The sequence below is a fragment of the Palaemon carinicauda genome, chromosome 21 (assembly GCF_036898095.1).
Source record: "Palaemon carinicauda isolate YSFRI2023 chromosome 21, ASM3689809v2, whole genome shotgun sequence".
Classification (NCBI taxonomy): Eukaryota; Metazoa; Arthropoda; class Malacostraca; order Decapoda; family Palaemonidae; genus Palaemon; species Palaemon carinicauda.
The window spans coordinates 30071513-30092076 of NC_090745.1; the positions used below are offsets into that span (position 1 = coordinate 30071513).

The 20564-nt window shown below is 43.6% G+C and overlaps 1 protein-coding gene across 3 annotated transcripts in view; it reads left to right on the plus strand.

Annotated features, from left to right (window-relative positions):
* The first annotated feature begins 3620 nt into the window (after positions 1 to 3620).
* The window catches only part of LOC137615249 (EARP-interacting protein homolog), a 131276-nt gene continuing 114332 nt past the window's right edge, over positions 3621 to 20564 (plus strand). For 2 of the 3 annotated variants that reach the window (XM_068344970.1, XM_068344969.1), the window contains exon 1: positions 3622 to 3802. The gene's annotated coding sequence lies outside the window, so the exon portion shown is untranslated. Of the gene's footprint in view, positions 3803 to 20564 lie in introns of all 3 variants that reach the window. The other variant, XM_068344971.1, reaches the window with a different exon arrangement.

A 20564-nucleotide genomic window follows, 5' to 3' on the forward strand; every position in this document is an offset into this window, starting at 1 on the left:
AATTGCAAACTAGGGAGTAGGGGATTACCTTCAGCAAACCTATTAAGACGTTTTGCCAGGCGACGTTCAAACACTTTAGATAATATGGGAGTTATGGAAATTGGGCAGTAATCAGTGGGACTTGAGCTACCACAAACACATTTACATAGAGGAGTAACATTACCAATTCTCCAACAAGTGCTAAAAGCTCCTCTTCTTGCTAACTTGCGCAAAATATCAGATAACTTTGGAGCTAATAAATCTGCTATCTTTATAAAAAACAAAGGAAAAATACCATTTAGGTCTACACCTCCATAAGCATCAAGGTCCATCAACAGAGATTTAATTTCACGAGATCGAAAAGCTAAACTAGTTAGTTTAGCCCCGGGAAAACAGGAATGAGGAAGTTCAAGTTTTTCATTACTCTGTTTACTGTCAAAAACATCAGCTAAAATGATTGCCTTTTCCTTTGGACAGTGAGTGACTGAGCCATCTGGTTTATGTAAAGGAGGAACTGTTGCATCTACACCAAAGAGTGCAGATTTAAGGGTGGACCACCATTTTTGTTCCTGAGTTGTACCAGAAAGGGTTTCTTTTATGGTTAAATTGTATTCCTTTTCAGTTGAGGCATAAACTCTCTGAGCAAAGGCTCGAAGCTGAGTATAGTTGTTCCAAGTCAAATCTGATCTGTTACCCTTCCAAAGGTGATAGGCCCCCTGCTTCTCCAAATAAGCACGTCTACAATCATCATTGAACCACGGTTTGTCCTTCACCTTAGCACACGAGAAGGGATACGCCTATCAATTATGTTAACTAGATTCTCATTCAAAGGGACAACAGGATCTACACTACTATATAATTGTGACCAATTCAAGCACAAAAGATCATGCAAAATCCCATTCCAGTCTGCTAGGGATTTCATATAAATTTTACAAGAGTATGGTATATCAGGGACAGGCTGCTCAGTCTTCACTACTAATGAAATCAAGGCATGATCCGATGTCCCGACTGGAGAACCAACCTTACTAGTTATAACGCCAGGGGAGTCAGTGCATACGAGGTCCAAGCAATTACTAGACCTGTGAGTAACTTCATTTATGATTTGCTCACAGCCTGATTCAGAGGCAAAGTCTAAAGCTCTTAAGCCATGGCGATCGGTAGGAGAGATAGAACTTAACCACTCCCTATGGTGAGCATTAAAATCACCAACAAAGACAAAAGAAGCCTTTCTATCATCTTCTTGTATCTTAGCCATAATGGTAAGAAGACAATCGAAGATAGAATCATCCATGTCTGGATTCCGATAGATCGAACACAAATAAAAGTTGTTATGCCTGCTACAAACTTTTATTACCTAAATCTTATGACAACCACATTGATAGCAGGACTTATGAGAAGCAGGGTACTCGGTCCTAATATACACCACCATTCCCCTGGCCCTAGGGATGGCATCACGTTTCAACATTATTGGCTTCTTACAACCAGTTATAAGGAGCTCAGATGAGTGCCTCATATTAGAAACCAAAGTTCCTGAGCACAAAAGAATATCATACTGTCTAGACGCAACTGTAAGGTCTTGGATATTTGCATGAAGACCACGAATATTGCAATACAGACGATGACATTGACGAAATCTGGGACGTACTGGTCCCGGATTCCGCTCAGTGTCTCCAGACAGCATAAGAATTGATAGAAATAAAAAAGAGGCACCATACTTAAAAACTAGATTAACAAGAATTATAACAAAAACAATATGTACAGAATTATAAATAAAGTGATTGATGATATCCATAGACTATAGTAAAAAGTCGGAAAAACTGGTCAACATGGAGGAGTCGATACACCATGCAAGGCTAAATACCCTCCAGGATAGCCACTTCAACTGAAGAGAGGACAGTAAGGATGGTTTTGAGAAGAAAAAGAATCAGAAAAAGTAAAAGACAACCTCTTGATAAACCACCAGGCATCCATGGCCCTTCTAATGAGCCTGCCCAACACACAATTTCAAAAAAAACAAGAGGAAGAAAAAAAGTAATAATAAGATAGAATAGTGTGCCCGAGTGTACCCTCAAGCAAGAGAACTCTAACCCAAGACAGTGGAAGACCATGGTACAGAGGCTATGGCACTACCCAAGACTAGAGAACAATGGTTTAATTTTGGAGTGTCCTTCTCCTAGAAGAGCTGCTTACCATAGCTAAAGAGTCTCTTCTACCCTTACCAAGAGGAAAGTATACTGAACAAATTGCAGTACAGTGATTAAACCCTTAGGTGAAGAAGTGTTAAATATCTCATTGTTGTCAGGTGTATGAGGAAAGACGAGAATATGTAAAGAATAAGCCAGACTATTCTGTGTAAGTGTAGGCAAAGAAAAATAATCCGTGACCAGAGAGAGGGATCCAATGCATTACTGTCTGGCCAGTCAAAGGACCCAATACCACTCTAGTGGTAGTATCTCAACGGGTGGCTGGTGCCCTGGCCAACCTACTACCTATGAATGAACTAAATTTAGTTATAATGTTTATATTTGTATCATATTTTTCCTTATTTCGTTTTAGATTGCCTTGCATATTCAAGGCACGGGCTCTTGCGTGGGCAGCCCGTAAATATCATATTTACAGGGGAGTACATTAGCTCCAAAGAATGAGCCACACGTAGTTTTTAGTTCTAATACTGAAAAAATGTTGCAATAAAATACTGATTGAGAAAACATACTGGAAAAGTGTAGCACTACCTTCTATATTATATGGAACAAATGTAATTTACTTGAAAGAAACTGAAATAGAATAGTTGCAGAGAATTGAGAATGGAGTGTATAGAAGGATATTTGGGGGTGTAAAGAATACAGCAATTGTAGCCTTGAGAGGGGATGTAGGAGCATCTTCTATGAAAACAAGGGTAATGGATGGAAAGCTGAGGTACCTTAATAGCATTTATAAGGGAGAGAAGGACATACTACCAGCAATAGTCAATGGTATGGAAGAAAAAGAGAGGAAGTGGTTGATGCATGTGAAGAAGTATGCTGAAGAATGTGGGATGTCGATGAGAGAAATCAAGAGATGTACGAAAGAGGACATAAAGAAGAGAACAAGAGAATGGGACACAAGGAAATGGAAGAGTGAAATAGAGTGTAAGGAGAGTCTAATTCTGTATAAAAACTGGAAAAGTGAAATCAAGGCGGAGGAAGTATATGACAACACATTTTCGTCAATTTTACTATTCAGAGCAGGGACAAACACACTAGGCTTGAATATAAAAAAACAGACACCAAGATGGAAATATATCCTGCGTATTCTGTGATGTAGAGGAAAATGTTAACCACTTCATGTTATATTGTCCACAGTTTAGTGATATAAGAATAAAATCAATTGAGCTCCAACATCCATACGAAGAAAATAGTGCACAAACAGTTGGAAAATTCCTTTTTTTTGTGAAGAAAATATTGAAAATAAGAAAGATGTACTACAACAAATGTGGGTGAAAAGAGAAAACTAGTAAAATAGGGAACACACAAAACTAAAAGACACAGGAGGCGCCGTTGCAAGGGCGAAGCTTCAACGTGAATCTGAACTTGAACCTGAGTAGATAAATAAATTAAATTTAGTTCTAATGTTAATTTTGTATAATGTTTTGTTCGTTCGTTATACAATGCCTTACTGTAAGCAAGACAATGTCTCTTGCGTTGGCAGCCCGTAAATATCATATTTAAACGGGAGTACATTGGCTCCAAAGGTTGAGCCAGATGTTGTTCTCTAGTATTATAAAGAGAAGAAGAAGAAGAATACATAAATGTCAAATTGTCAAAGTGTTGACGTTTGTATCAAAGTAAGTATATGAGTTTCTCCCCCTCATATTATTGTAGTTTAGTCTTTTTTGAGTGTGCATTAAATGACATCACGCAAACTATGTAGCATTAGAAAACCAACTGGTAATAGTTATTGTAGTGTAAAAGAAAACACTGGTTTTTATCTTCCCATCTGTATGCAAAAATTTACATAGCCACTGTTTGCCTTTAAGCACAGGATCTTTAGGTGCAAATTATTTTATTTTATTAATTGTTATAGCCACAGGTCTGTCGGTATTATTGTACTGTATTACAGGGTAATGTAACCTAAGGAAAAAACTATTTGTATATATATATATATATATATATATATATATATATATATATATATATATATATTGGTATTATTGCAGAGTATTACAAGGCAATGTAACCTAGGAAAAAAACTATATCCACCGATAATGGGGGACCCCCAGTGGGAACTCGGTACCTTGAATTACTGGAATCCCCCGGATTTACTGGAATCCCCTTGAAAATTACCAAAATCCCCTACTATATCACTTCAAACCCTTAGAAATCAATAAATGATATGTTTTTATTAAAATATGTTATTTTTATGGTTCTGGCATTTATAATTTTTATGTATTTACAGGTAGAACCTTGGCTAGGGGTTGTGACCTAGGAAGGGGGTCCAGGGGCTTGCCCCCGGCTAGGGGTTGTGCCCTGGGAACTACTAGGTTAGGTTCTGTACCCTTTTGTACCCTTTTATATATTGTGTAAAGGGTATATAGAAAAATGCTTTAAAATACACATTTTATTTAATTAATTTGCTAAAAAATAATGTAAATGAATAAAAACACATATTTATCAATTTCTAAGGGTTTGCAGTGATATTGTAGGGGATTTCGGTAATTTTCAAGGGGATTCCAGTATTTACCTGGGGGTTCCAGTGGATCCGGGGGATTCCAGTAATTCGTGGTTCCCGTGGGAACTCGGGGTTTTGCATGAATTCATGTGGAGCGAACGTAACAAGAACGACAAGTTTCATAGATTTTGTGAAACTATAGCAAGACAGTATTATTTTAATTAAATTTTTACAAGTATTTTTGATTTCTGGACTCGACATCTTATTTCAGTGTTGTATATTTCATTTTATATTTCATATATCAATAAAATTTCAAAATAATTTATTGTGTTTAAAGTTTAAACCATAATTATAATAATGTGCTTATCTTTACATGCTCAAATATGGGAGTGCTTATCTTTACTTGCTTTTATTCAAGACCAGGGAGTGCTTATCTTTACTTGCTCAAATATGGGAGTGCTATTCTTTACTTGCACAAATTCGGGGGTGCTTTTCTATACTAGTCAGTTATGGGGGTGCTTATCTTTACTTGATCCGGGAAAACATACTGGGGAAATGGTATATAATGATAAAACAAGCCTTTTTTTCTCTATACATTACCTTCTTGCATGTATAATAAACCGATGAAAAAATACACCTTGAAGTTGGGCGAACTGGTTGTTCTGTTTGTTAGCGGTTGAAATGAAGTCAAATTCGGTTAAATCACATTATTTACTACAGGAAAACATATTTTCTGTTCGAAATGATACCCTGTAATACAGTAAAACTTTACCGTTCTGTCTACACTAGAAACTAGGAGTGTGGTCTTTTTAAACAAATACTAAAACTAGACATTGTATTGGGAGCTTTTGTAGGTCAATTGGTTATGAGTATTTTTATGGCTAGCATAACTTAAAAAAACCCAATCAATGCACGTACCTTTAGTGAGATTTTAAGAAAAAATAATTTGGAAATTATTAGTGAGCAATTTGAAATGACTATTGGGATAATAGGCTAGCTGATCGTACCTTAGCATATTACACGATAGTAGCTTTCATTTGGTATGGAATGTCTCGTACTCAATGTAAAGTACAGTAACCGGCTTTATTATAGTTACGGACGGGGAAAAATTTCCCACTAAAGACTAACTTTTTCCTATAGAAAAACTTGCGTTTCCTTCGTAAATGACACTTATTTTTACCACAAATAACTACTTTATGAAAATTTAATATTTAGTGCTACTTTGCCAGGAGTGAAGTCAAATGGGAAGTAAAGACAGGGTTGAGAGTCTTAGTCTTGTGGTAAGCTAAGGATATGGTAGTCTAAGGGGGTTTTGTAAGGGGCAGTGCACCCCTCTCCATAGGTAAGTATATGGCTGCTAGGTTTAGGTTAGGCGTTGTCTTGTGTTGATTTTCCTTTTAAAATGTGCTTTTTCAATATTAATCTTACCCGATAATCATGTAGCTGTCAACTCCGTTGCCCGACAGAATTCTACGGAAGGGATACGCCAGCGATCGCTATACAAGAGGGGGGTGTACTCACAAGCGCCACCTGTGGCCAGGTACTGCAGTACTTCTTGTTGACACCACCTCAATTTTTCCTCTGTCGTGCCTCCGGCTAGACCTACATGGATACGCTGTTGATTCTGGAGTTTTTTGCTCACGATTTGGTGATGTATTTGCTCTAGAGTTTAGCTTTCGCTATTCAGGAAGTTTTATCTTTAGCTTAGCTAGCTTTTGGAATTAATTTGATTAATTATGGTGACGAAGAGAGTATGAACTCTCTTTCACTTTTAAATGGCCGACCCTTCCCTTAGACGGAAGTGTTGGTGTCTAAGAGAGTATAGACTCTCTTTCTTAATTTTGCTTAACAAAAGTTATAGTTTTCAATATTAAACTTACCCGATAATCATGTAGCTGTCAACTCCGTTGCCCGACAGAATTCTATGGAGGGATACGCCAGCTATCACAATACTAGAAGGGGGTGTACTTACCAGCGCCACCTGTGGCCAGGTACTCAATCATTTGTTGTTGACACCTCCTCAATTATTCCTCTGTCGTGCTTCCGGCTAGACGTTCTGGGATACGCTTATGGTCTTCGAGTTTATTCATGGATATTTGGTGAAGTATTCTCTTAGATTAACGGCTGTCGCATTACTGGAATCCTTTTTATATTAGCTAGATAGCTTTTATATAAATACTGGTTAACGGTTTATGAATTTTTGCTTGTTTTTGGATCACCCTTTGACTAACTCTTTGAAACAAGATGTCTGACGTTTCGCAAGCTCCCTCCCATAGACGATGTAGGTCTTGCAATAGGCGTATTCCGAAGGCCTCGGTAGATCCTCACACCGCTTGTTCTGACTGTAGGGACAGGCCCTGTCTATTAGAAAATCGATGTGAGGAGTGCGCCGGACTTTCGGAATTGGAATTTGTCCGTCTTTTAAAATATTCATCTAAGTTAGAGAGAGGTAAAGTTAGGAGAAGTTCTTCTCACTCTTCTATGTTTTCCTCACCTCATGATCCCCTACCTTTTCCTACCCCTGTAGTGGCTACCCCCGAACCTACTGTGTGCCCTCCGCCTGATATGTCAACTGTTTTGCGTGCTATTCAGGCTTTAGGAGATAAAGTAGAATCAGTGGTAAGTGACCATAAGTCTCTGATGGCCGAGGTTAAAGAACTGAAGGTCAAGAGTGCAGTGGGTGGAAATAGTGCCAGTGCTGTGACGAGTGCTAGTGTCTGTGCAGTGCCAAGTGCTAGTGGTGCCAGTGTGGTGCGTGAGGATTTTTCTGTGCGAGCCAGTCGTCCTCCCAGTCCGGGACCTCTTGCAAGCTCCCATGCCCAGGGGAGAAGCAATGTCGAAGGGCTTAAGGGTTCGACAGGCCTTGTTAGGCGCACAGAATTATCCTCGGTGGTTGCGGGCGTGTCTTCCTTAGACCGTCACTCCCACCTGCAGACGATTGAGCCCGTCTTCTCGTCCGCTGATCGACATGCAGGGAAGAAACGTTGGTCTCAGGTCTCGAGACCGCTTAAACGTAGAGTTCAGTCAGCGAGTGCTCAGCCAGGTTGTAGTCATTGGCTCAGCTCCGACTCGCCTCAGTCATCGGTCGACTGTACTCCGCCCAAGAGGAGTAAGGTTCTGCCTATACAGAGCCCGACTGTGACTTTACCTCAGTCTGTTATCGTTTCTGCCGACCCCAAGTGGACCCTGCTTCAGTCCATGCAAGCTCAGCTTTCGGACTTGATGCGTGAGTGTCGGGCTGAGAGTGTTGCACCTCCTCCTCCGCCTACACTCCCTCCACCTGTACTCGCTCCGCCTGTGCTCGCCCAGCCTGCACCTGCTCCGCCTGGTCGCAGCACCATCTGCCAGGCGTACGATGTTGAGCCACTTTCGGAGTTTGCTGTTCCCAGTGTTGTTCAGCCTCAGCCTTCTTTAAGGCAACCCTTGCTTTGGGATCAGGAGAGTTATTCCACTCTTCCTCCTCCTCCCCTTGCTGCTCCACCAGTGGTGCAACTCTCGGTTGGGGTACAACAACCTCTCCCCTCCGTGAGTCTGTCTGCTCAACCATCGCTGCAGCGAGCTCAACCCTCCTCTAGGCAAGCTCCTCTACACCCTGGACTTGCGCCTCAGGAGCCTCAGCTTGCGAGAACTTTACCTTGTTCTGCGCAGCCTCAACCTCTTCATGCTCCACTCATCTCACAGGAACAGGAACGGACTACTCCGCCTCCGTCCTCCGCTCAGCTTGTGCAATCCTTGGGTTCAACTCTTGCTAGGAGTCAACCTCCTTCACCCATGCGCCTGCCTTCTGCTTCGTCTGTTGTTCAGCCTATGCAGTCTGAGCCTCAGGTTTTCCCTCAAGATGAGGAAACCTCTGTTATTGTTCCTACCCGTTCTGACTCTGCGGTTCAGCATTCTGGTCCTATCGCTTCGCTACCCTCTGCTGATGAAGTGTCGGATGATGAGGAGGCACACCTTGATCCCTCATCAGACGTGGAGGAGTCTAAGCTTTCTCCATTGTCTATTGATTTTAGAAAGGTCTTGGCTCTACTCAGGGAGATTTACCCAGACCACTTCGTCTCTGCTATTCCCCGCTCTCCTCCATCTGAGTTTTCGCTGGGCGTTCAACAAGCTAAGTCCAACTATACTAAGCTTGTCCTAGCTAGATCCTCCAAGAGGGCTTTAAGGATCTTAGGGGAGTGGCTTCAGTCTAAACAACACCTTGGCAAGACTTCCTTCATGTTCCCTCCAACGAAGCTCGCTTCGAAAGGTTGCGTTTGGTATGCCACAGGGGAAGCACCAGGCTTGGGAGTACCTGCCTCTGCCCAGGCTGACTTCTCAAGTCTGGTGGACTCGCCTAGGAGGACTGCGATGAGACGCTCGAAGGTTTGTTGGACCTTCTCAGACCTGGATCATCTTCTGAAAGGGTTGTTCAGAGCTTTCGAAATGTTCAACTTTCTCGACTGGTGCCTGGGAGCCCTCAGCAAGAAAACCTCTCCTGCGGACAAAGATTCTGCCATGCTAATTATGTCCTGCATGGATAAGGCCATCAGAGATGGATCGGGTGAGCTAGCGTCGTTATTTGTATCAGGGGTGTTGAAGAAAAGGGAACAACTGTGTACCTTCCTCTCCGCCAGCATTACACCGTGCCAACGGTCACAACTCCTTTTTGCTCCACTCTCAAAGTTCCTCTTTCCCGAGGAGCTAGTTAAGGACTTGTCGGCTGCCCTGATACAGAAGGACACGCACGATCTTGTAGCCTCATCGGCTCGTAAGTCTAAGGTTACCACCTCTGTCCCCAAGACTTATCGCTCCCCAGTGGCTGATACCCCGGCTACGAGGTTCATACCGCCCTTTCGTGGTAGAGCCCCCAGCCGAGGAAGCTCCCGTCCAGACTCTCACAGGAGCAAGTCTAGGAAAGGACCCAGGACATCTAAGGGAAAGAACTGACTCTCAGATTCTCCAGACAACAGTAGGAGCCAGACTCAAGATCTTCTGGCGAGCCTGGGAGAAGAGAGGTGCAGACGCACAGTCTGTCAGTTGGCTGAGGTACGGTTACAGGATTCCATTCTGCCTCAGACCGCCTCTGACCACATCGCCCATCAACCTCTCTCCCAACTACAAAGAAGAGGACAAGAGGCTAGCATTGCAACAGGAGGTGTCGCTACTTGTGCAGAAGAAGGCAGTGGTTATAGTCCGGGACCATCAATCCCCGGGCTTCTACAACCGTCTCTTTCTTGTGGCCAAGAAGACAGGAGGTTGGAGACCGGTGCTGGACGTCAGCTCTCTCAACGAGTATGTCACCAAGCAGACGTTCACAATGGAGACGACCAAGTCGGTCTTAGCAGCGGTCAGACAGAAAGACTGGATGGTCTCGTTGGACTTGAAAGATGCATACTTTCACGTTCCCATTCATCCAGACTCCCAACCTTTCCTGAGATTCGTTTTCGGAAAGGTTGTCTATCAGTTCCAAGCCCTGTGTTTTGGCCTAAGCACAGCTCCTATGGTCTTTACTCATCTGATGAGGAATGTAGCGAAATTCCTGCACTTATCGAACATCAGAGCCTCCCTCTACCTAGACGACTGGCTGTTGAGAGCCTCCACGAGTCGTCGTTGTCTGGAGAACCTCTCTTGGACTTTAGATCTAATCAGAGACCTAGGTCTATTAGTCAATATAGAGAAATCTCAACTCATTCCCTCCCAATCCATTGTGTACCTGGGAATGGAGATTCAGAGTCGGGATTTTCGGGCTTTTCCATCGGCCCCCAGGATAAACCAAGCCCTAGAGTGCATCATGAGCATGCTGAAGAGGAGCAATTGCTCAGTGAGACAGTGGATGAGTCTCACAGGGACCCTCTCATCACTGGCCCTGTTTGTCGAGCTAGGGAGACTCCACCTCCGCCCTCTTCAATTCCATCTTGCGGCTCATTGGGACAAGGGCTCGACTCTAGAAGCAGTCTCTATCCCTATCAACCAAGAGATGAAGACCACTCTCCTGTGGTGGAAGCACAATCTCCTTCTCAAGGAGGGTCTATCATTGGCCATCCAGACCCCCCATCTTCATCTCTTCTCGGATGCATCGGACTCGGGCTGGGGTGCGACCTTGGACGGACGGGAATGCTCAGGAGTATGGAACAAGGAACAAGGATTACTCCACATCAACTGCAAGGAACTGTTAGCAGTTCATCTTGCCCTGTTGAACTTCAAGTCCCTCCTGCTAGGCAAAGTGGTGGAGGTGAATTCAGACAACACCACAGCCTTGGCTTACATCTCCAAGCAAGGAGGGACCCATTCGAGGAGCCTTTACGAGATCGCAAGGGACCTCCTCATTTGGTCAAGAGGTCTAAACCTCACACTGGTCACGAGGTTCATCCAGGGCGATATGAATGTTTCAGCGGATCGCCTCAGCAGAAGGAATCAGGTCATTCCCACGGAATGGACCCTCCACAAGAATGTGTGCAACAGACTTTGGACCTTGTGGGGTCAACCTACCATAGATCTGTTTGCCACCTCCATCACCAAGAGACTTCCGCTTTATTGTTCCCCTGTTCCAGACCCTGCAGCGGTTCATGTGGATGCTTTTCTTCTGAACTGGTCCCATCTCGACCTGTACGCATTCCCTCCGTTCAAGATAATAAACAAAGTTCTGCAGAAATTCGTCTCGCACGAAGGGACACGGCTGACGCTGGTTGCTCCCCTTTGGCCTGCAAGAGAATGGTACACAGAGGTACTTCAATGGCTAGTCGACTTCCCCAGGACTCTACCTCTAAGAGTGGACCTTCTACGTCAACCACACGTAGACAGGTTGCACCCAAACCTCCACGCTCTTCGACTGACTGCCTTCAGACTGTCGAAAGATTCGCTAGAGCTAGAGGCTTTTCGAAGGAGGCAGCCAGTGCGATTGCCAGAGCTAGAAGAATGTCCACTCGTAGAGTCTACCAGTCTAAGTGGGAGGTCTTCCGAAGCTGGTGTAGAGCCAATTCAATATCCTCTACCAATACCTCTGTGATCCAAATAGCTGACTTCCTTCTTCATCTTAGGAATGAGAGATCCCTTTCAACACCTACGATTAAAGGGTATAGGAGCATGTTGGCCTCAGTTCTCCGCCACAGGGGTTTGGACCTGTCTTCCAACAAGGACCTTCAAGACATTCTCAAGTCTTTTGAGACGTCTAAAGAACGTCGTCTTTCCACTCCAGGCTGGAATCTAGACGTAGTCTTAAGGTTCCTTATGACATCTAGGTTCGAACCTCTCCAGTCAGCTTCCTTCAAGGATCTTACCCTCAAGACTGCTTTTCTCGTTTGCCTTGCAACAGCTAAGAGAGTCAGTGAGGTTCATGCCTTCAGCAAGAACATTGGTTTCACAACCGAATCTGCAACATGTTCTTTTCAGCTTGGATTCCTAGCAAAGAACGAGCTTCCTTCACGTCCTTGGCCTAGATCGTTCGAAATACCTAGCCTCTCCAACATGGTAGGTAACGAACTAGAGAGAGTTCTTTGCCCTGTCAGAGCTCTCAAATATTATCTGAAGAGGTCTAAACCTATTCGAGGACAGTCAGAAGCCTTATGGTGTGCCATCAAGAAACCCTCGAGACCCATGTCCAAGAATGGGCTTTCGTACTATATAAGGCTTCTGATCAGAGAAGCACATTCTCACTTAAAGGAGGAAGACCTTGCATTGCTGAAGGTAAGGACCCACGAAGTAAGAGCTGTAGCTACTTCGTTGGCCTTTAATAAAAACCGTTCTCTGCAGAGCATTATGGATGCAACCTATTGGAGGAGCAAGTCAGTGTTTGCATCATTTTATCTGAAAGATGTCCAGTCTCTTTACGAGAACTGCTACACCCTGGGACCATTCGTAGCAGCGAGTGCAGTAGTAGGTGAGGGCTCAGCCACTACATTCCCATAATCCCATAACCTTTTTAACCTTTCTCTTGAATACTTTTATTGTTGTTTTTATGGTTGTTACGGTAGGCTAAGAAGCCTTCCGCATCCTTGGATTTGGCGGGTGGTCTATTCATTCTTGAGAAGCGCCTGGGTTAAAGGTTTGGTAGAGGTCCTTTAGTAGGGTTGCAACCCCTTGTACTTTGGCACCTTTGGGTTGATTCAGCCTCCAAGAGGAACGCTGCGCTCAGTAAGGAAGACGAACTTTAAATAAAAGGCAGAGTAACGGTTCTATTCGACTTCCTTACCAGGTACTTATTATTTCATTGTTATTTGAGATAACTGTTATATGAAATATGGGATACTTAGCTATCCTTTAATCATGTACACTGGTTTTCACCCACCTCCCTGGGTGTGAATCAGCTACATGATTATCGGGTAAGTTTAATATTGAAAAATGTTATTTTTATTAATAAAATAAATTTTTGAATATACTTACCCGATAATCATGATTTAATCGACCCTCCCTTTCCTCCCCAGAGAGAACCAGTGGACCGAGGAATAATTGAGGAGGTGTCAACAACAAATGATTGAGTACCTGGCCACAGGTGGCGCTGGTAAGTACACCCCCTTCTAGTATTGTGATAGCTGGCGTATCCCTCCATAGAATTCTGTCGGGCAACGGAGTTGACAGCTACATGATTATCGGGTAAGTATATTCAAAAATTTATTTTATTAATAAAAATAACATATTTATTTTATATCTCTCCGCCTTTTATAGGCCTCTTCGATTAACTTCCTTTTATTATAAACTTATTAAAATTAATTTTTATATTTGTTTATATTCGACCTTTCCTAATAGTAGGCGGTCTTTTCTTGGTACCGAAGTTAATTAACATTGAGCCCGTCATTTCGGTTTTACCTGTTAACATATTATGCTATTTTAATGTTTTTGAAAGAATTTCTTTGATAGTCTCTACTGTTTTCAAAGTTGAACTAACGTTTTGTTTTGTCTCTGCAGTTGTTGACGTTCAGAACGTTTAACTTGCGCTCTATCGTTACGATAGAGAGAGAATTTTCACGGTGTCACGTTGCAGTAAGAGTAACCGTTTCTAGCGTTTTGTTCATTCTTTCTTAGCTTAATGGTTTTAATTCTATGCGAGCGCTCCTCCTCACCGCAGTCCAGTCTGCCAGACGTACGAAGTTGAGGTTCCTCAAGCTACCTCCATGCGTGAGCTACCGCGTTGGGAGTTGCCAGTTACCAGTGTTGTGCAGCAACCTCCACCTTCCTTAAGGCAACCTCAACAATGGGAACAGGAGTCTTATGCCTTACATCCTCCTCTTCCTTTGAGGCAAGAGTTTCTTGCAGTTAGACCATCTTCGAGGCAACAACCTCTTGAGGTACGACAACCTCTACCATCCTTGAGGCAGCCACCTCAGCTCTCGCAGCTGCTACCTCAACTTTCCTCAAGGCGAGAGCCTCAACTCTTGAGGCTAGCACCTCAAGAACCTCAACTCGTGAGACAGGAACTGCGTTCTGCGCAGCCGCTACCTCAACTCTCGCAGCTCACACCTCAAGAACCTCAACTCGTGAGTCAAGAGCCTCTCTCTGCGCAGCCACCTCAACCCTTGAGGCAAGCGCAACTCTTGAGGCAGGAACCTCATGCTATGAGTCAGCCACCTCAACGCATGCATCTGCCACTTTCTCCTCAACTTGAGCCTCTTCCCATTCAACTTTGAAATAACAAATGACAATAATAACACCTCATTACTTTCATAACTTGCATTTGTAAAACATATACATGTATGCCTACACACATTATGATAATGGAGGTTATTCGTATTACTTAAAAAAAAAAAAAAAAAAAAAAAAAAAAAAAAAAATATTTATATATGTATTCCTTGCAATATATTTTTAACAAAATCGCAAAAATATGGCAAAAATATCTTCAAAACAAAAATGAATCATGAGTTATGAATGTAATGTAAATATTATGTTGATATTAAAACCCCATGCAAGCATGCATGAAGTAATGCAGTGTTGCCAACAGGGCGAGTTTCCCTTTCCTGAGGTGAAGTAGATTATAGTACGTATATTTAGTGCAGCTTAATTCTACGATTATCATGCCGGCTATCAAATTCATCAACAAAACAGTCTAAATCAATTCCCTCGGCACGTGCACTTTCAATGGACAGTAATGCGATATTACTCAATCTAGCACTGGTCATGGAATTTCTGAGAAATGTTACACGCCATGCAACATGCTCTGCTTACCTTACAGCATGCTCTACATACAGCATGCTCTGCATACAGCATGCTCTGCATACAGCATGCTCTGCATACCTTACCGCATGCTTCTCAGTCACACATCTTTGGTTGTTGCCAACTCACTAGACTGTCAAGCAGTTTCATAACGTTGCCTTCTAGTCTGCTGCTTTTGCACCAGTGAAACCCTCACTGAGAGAACTTAGCTTTTCTCGGATATGGTCCCTGTAGATGAGAAAGTGCTTTTCTCCCTCCTTCTGATATTCCCTTGAGGACTCTGTCATTTGGAGAGGAGCCTTTAGCTGCGTAGCCTCCTATGGACTTATATTTAAGCATAACATGCTTCCAGGGAAGGTAATGGTTCCACTTCAGTCGCTAACCCCGTCTGTTACCACACCTGCTCCCATAGACCTTGAGCTGTGTTGCAAGACATGCAGTCCAAGCTTAGTCCTTGTTAGAGGATTTTTTGTTTACGGAGTCAGTGTGTCACTGGGAAGACGTTCAACAACCAGCAGAAGTGACTTGTTGTGACGCAGTGCGGCAACCTCAGCAACCCGATTAGGAGTTGTCTGTACGACCCAGACAGTCTAGACAGCTTCGGGTTGTCACTGTACTTCCTCGCTTCCCCATGGTTGACAGTTCACAGACTGTGCAGCAGTACCATGATCTTGTGTCCGGCTCCGTCAGACGACTGGCTTTTAAGAGCTCCCACAAGTCGTCGCTGTCTGGAGATTCTCAGATGGACTATGGATCTGACCAAGGAACTGGGCCTCCTGGTCAATTTTGAGGAGTCCCAGCTCGTCCCATCCCAGACCATTGTCTACCTGGGTATGGATCTTCAGAGTCGAGCTTTTCGGGCTTTTCCGTCGGCCCCAAGGATCTTCCAAGCCCTAGAATGCATCCAGAGCATGCTGAGAAGGAACCGATGCTCAGTCAGGTAGTGGATGAGTCTAACAGGGACACTTTCATCGCTGGCCCTGTTCATCGTGTTAGGGAGACTCCACCTCCGCCCCCTTCAGTATCATCTAGCTGCTCACTGGATAAAGGACATGACGCTAGAGACGGTCTCAGTTCCTGTTTCCGAAGAGAGGAGGTCTTCTCTCGCGTGGTGTAAGAACAGCTTTCTTCTCAAGGAAGTCTACCTTTGGCTGTTCAGAAACCCGACCGCCGTCTCCTCTCGGACGCATCAGACACGGGCTGGGGTGCGACTTGGACGGACAGGAATGCTCGGGAACATGGAATCAGGAGCAAAGGACACTTCACATCAATTGCAAGGAGTTGTTGGCGGTTCTTCTGGCCTTGATAAACTTCAAGTCCCTCCAGCTTAACAAGGTGGTGGAGGTGGACTCTGACAACACCACAGCCCTGGCTTACATCTCCAAGCAGGGAGGGACTCTTTCGTGGAAGTTGTTCTAGATCGCAAGGGACCTCCTCATCTGGTCAAAAGATCGAAAGCTCACGCTGGTAACGAGGTTCATTCAGGGCGGTATGAATGTCATGGCAGATCGCCTCAGCCGGAAGGGTCAGGTCATCCCCACAGAGTGGACCCTTCACAAGAATGTTTGCAGCAGACTTTGGGCCCTGTGGGGTCAGCCAACCATAGATCTGTTCGCTACCTCGATAACCTAGAGACTCCTGTTGTATTGTTCTCCGATTCCAGACCCAGCAGCAGTTCACGTGGATGCTTTTCTGCTGGATTGGTCCCATCTCGACCTGTATGCATTCCCGCCGTTCAAGATTGTCAACAGGGTACTTCAGAAGTTCTCCTCTCGCAAAGGGACACGGCTGACGTTGGTTGGCTCCGCTCTGGCCCGCGAGAGAATGGTTCATAGAGGTACTGCAATGGCTGGTCGACATTCCCAGGACTCTTCCTCTAGGAGTGAACCTTCTACGTCAACCTCACGTAAAGAAGGTACACCCAAACCTCCACGCTCTTCGTCTGACTGCCTTCAGACTTTCGAAAGACTCTCAAGAGCTAGGGGCTTTTCGAAGGAGGCAGCCAGAGCGATTGCCAGAGCAAGGAGAACATCCACTCTCAGAGTCTATCAGTCTCAAGGGGAAGTCTTCCGAAGCTGGTACAAGACCAATGCAGTTTCCTCAACCAGTACCACTGTAACCCAGATTGCTGACTTCCTGTTACATCTAAGGAAAGTAAGATCCCTTTCAGCTCCTACGATCAAGGGTTACAGAAGTATGTTGGCAGCGGTTTTCCGCCACAGAGGCTTGGATCTTTCCACCAACAAAGATCTACAGGACCTCCCTAGGTCTTTTGAGACCTCAAAGGAACGTCGGTTGTCCACTCCAGGCTGGAATCTAGACGTGGTCCTAAGGTTCCTTATGTCATCAAGATTTGAACCTCTCCAATCAGCCTCTTTTTAGGACCTCACATTAAAAACTCTTTTCCTCGTGTGCTTGACAACAGCTAAAAGAGTAAGTGAGATCCACGCCTTCAGCAGGATCATAGTTTTCACATCTGAAACGGCTACATGTTCCTTGCAGCTCGGTTTTTGCTAAACGAGCTTCCTTCACGTCCTTGGCCTAAGTCGTTCGAGATCCCAAGCCTGTCCAACTTGGTGGGGAATGAACTGGAGAGAGTACTTTGCCCAGTTAGAGCTCTTAGGTACTATCTAAAAAGGTCTTAACCTTTACGAGGACAATCAGAAGCCTTATGGTGTGCTATCAAGAAGCCTTCTTTTCCAAGGTCTAAGAACTCAGTTTCTTACTATTCAGGCTTCTGATTAGGGAAGCACATTCTCATCTGAAGGAAGAAGACCTTGCTTTGCTGAAGGTAAGGACACATGAAGTGAGAGCTGTGGCTACTTCAGTGGCCTTCAAACAGAACCGTTCTCTGCAGAGTGTTATGGATGCAACCTATTGGAGAAGCAAGTCAGTGTTCGCATCATTCTATCTCAAAGATGTCCAGTCTCTTTACGAGTACTGCTACACCCTGGGACCATTCGTAGCAACGAATGCAGTAGTAGGCGGGGGCTCAGCCACTACATTCCCATAATCCCATAACCTTTTAACCTTTCTCTTGAATACTTTTTATGGGTTGTACGGTCGGCTAAGAAGCCTTCCACATCCTTGTTGATTTGGCGGGTGGTCAATTCTTTCTTGAGAAGCGCCGAGGTTAAAGGTTGTGATGAGGTCCTTTAGTATGGGTTGCAGCCCTTGATACTTCAGCACCTTAGAGTTGTTCAGCCTCCTAAGAGGAACGCTGCGCTCAGTAAGGAAGACGAACTTATTTAAGGCAGAGTAATGGCTCAAGTCGACTTCCTTACCAGGTACTTATAATTTCATTGTTATTTTGAATAACTGATAATATGAAATACGCAGGGTTGCCAAATAACTTGACATCCAAACCGCGGTGCAAAGCCTCAAAAGTAGCGGCAGTTGCTTCAAAAGTAGCCCAATTATAGTAACTTAGCCATCATTAAATTGGTACTAAAAACTATTGATATTATATGCTATAGAAATAAATTAGTAGGACGGGGATCGAAATCAATCAACTAGGCTTTTGTAGAAGAGTATGAGAACGAAAAATTTACATAATTTTTATTCAAAAATGCAGAAAATAAAGTCGTATATTTTTTTTTTTTGCAAAATTAAATACCAGTTGAATGACATTTAACAAAATTAAAATTAGCAAAATAAAAGAGATTTGTTGTTCATTCAACATAATCATCAAAGGGTTCAATTAACTAAGTTTAATATAGTATATTTACATTGGTGATTGTATTGTTTTAGATTTTATTCAATTAATGGAAAAAAAGTTTTTACAACAAAGGTTCAGTTAGCAAACGTGGTTATGGTGACTCTTCGTCCGATGAAGTTAGTTCTATCACAAAAGATTTAATGAATTAGCTAATACAGACGTCATTTATCATGTCTTCCTTTATAATGTTATCAGTATGCTTAATAGCCTTGACCCAATTTTCCTTGCAAATCGGAAACAAAGTCGTTTTGGATATGTTGATCGCATCTGTGACACGTTTGATTGCTTGGTCAATTACAAATCAACAGTTTCCTTATCCTTTTCCCACTTAAAAAAAAAAGCTGATAGACATTGTATGCAGGGTTAAAATGTGTACCATAATCATGGTACATGTACTCTTCAGGGCTTGCGTACCATGTACAATAATGCCAGTACTCAGCAGACAATGAAGCTATGAGTGAAGAATCTGACCTGGGTTAATACCTGCACATTAACTGATTTAGCGTGTCGGTTAATCTTGTTTTTGACTCTACAACGATGGTTTAAACTGTCTTTGAACTATTGAAATTTGAAATAGAATAATCTATGTACATTTCCACTTTGAAATTATTATAAAAGAAATTGCATTTGTAAAGACCATTTAAACAAGTTATTGGCGCCGCGGTTTATTTCTTCCAGAGTAGCCCAATTTCAGGCAAGTAGCGGCGCTCTTTTATAACCCGCGGTAAGGTGTTCAAAAGTAGCCCAATGGGGCGGGTAAACCGCGGGTTTGGCAACACTGGAAATACGGGATACTTAGCTTCTTGATATACATGTACACTGGTTTTCACCCACCTCCCTGGGTGTGAATCAGCTACATGATTATCGGGTAAGATTAATATTGAAAAATGTTATTTTCATTAGTAAAATAAATTTTTGAATATACTTACCCGATAATCATGATTTAATTGACCCACCCTTCCTCCCCATAGAACCAGTGGACCGAGGAAAAATTGAGGTGGTGTCAACAAGAAGTACTGCAGTACCTGGCCACAGGTGGCGCTTGTGAGTACACCCCCCTCTTGTATAGCGATCGCTGGCGTATCCCTTCCGTAGAATTCTGTCGGGCAACGGAGTTGACAGCTACATGATTATCGGGTAAGTATATTCAAAAATTTATTTTACTAATGAAAATAACATTTTACATTAATAACTTTTGAAATTTTACGCACTGTTTGTCTCAAGCAACTATAAAGGCTCCCATAACCTAATAAATACTTATTTGCTTAGTGAAGATAGCTTTGAATAGTTCAATATTTTCAAGGTGGTTAGATATTCAACATAAATTTTGTCTTTGTGTTCATTTCTTAAAATTCTCAGCTGATTCCGAGATAGCTGATATTCTGTATCTGCAGAAAACTCTAATACTGCTTTTAAGAAGGCTGCTTAGTTAGCTTAGATTAGCCAATGCAATACAAGGCTATATAGACGATGGTTTCATCATGAGCATTTTGATTTACCAGCATTACAGGTTTATGCATAGTTAACACCCTCGTCCGCGCGACCACGCCCGCCCGCACCTTCATCTCCGCACGCACACGTGCGCGAACGTTCGCCTGCGCGCGAACCTAGGAGTATTCCCTCGCGCCAGCCCCAGCGTGAGCCTAAGCGTGATTCCCACCGGGTTTCGCAACGCGAACTACCGAGCGAGTTCAGGAACGAGAGCAGCTAGGTTGTCTTAACGTCCCCCCCCCCCCCCCCGCAGCAAGCGCAGGCCAGCGCGCTCGCAGGAGGAGGGGAGATCTTCAGATAGGTTCAGGCACCCATCTTCCCTTTCTTTCCAGGCAGGCCATGTTGTAGTCTCTATTCCAAAGGATCGCCCGATTCCCTTCCCTCCAGAGGGAGTCTCTGACACTGCGTCTGTCAGTAAGCAGTCATGGTTTGAGTCCCTTATCAGAGCTGTCGTCCAGGCTGTTAAGCCTGCCTTCTCTGATTTAGGCCTCAAACCAAGGACAGCTCCGACCCCACTGAAGAGGAAGAGAGGAGTAGAGATCTGGTGACTTCTCCTCGGGTCAAGCTGGCTCCTAAGAAGTCCGTCAGGAAGGCTCCTTCCCCCCTC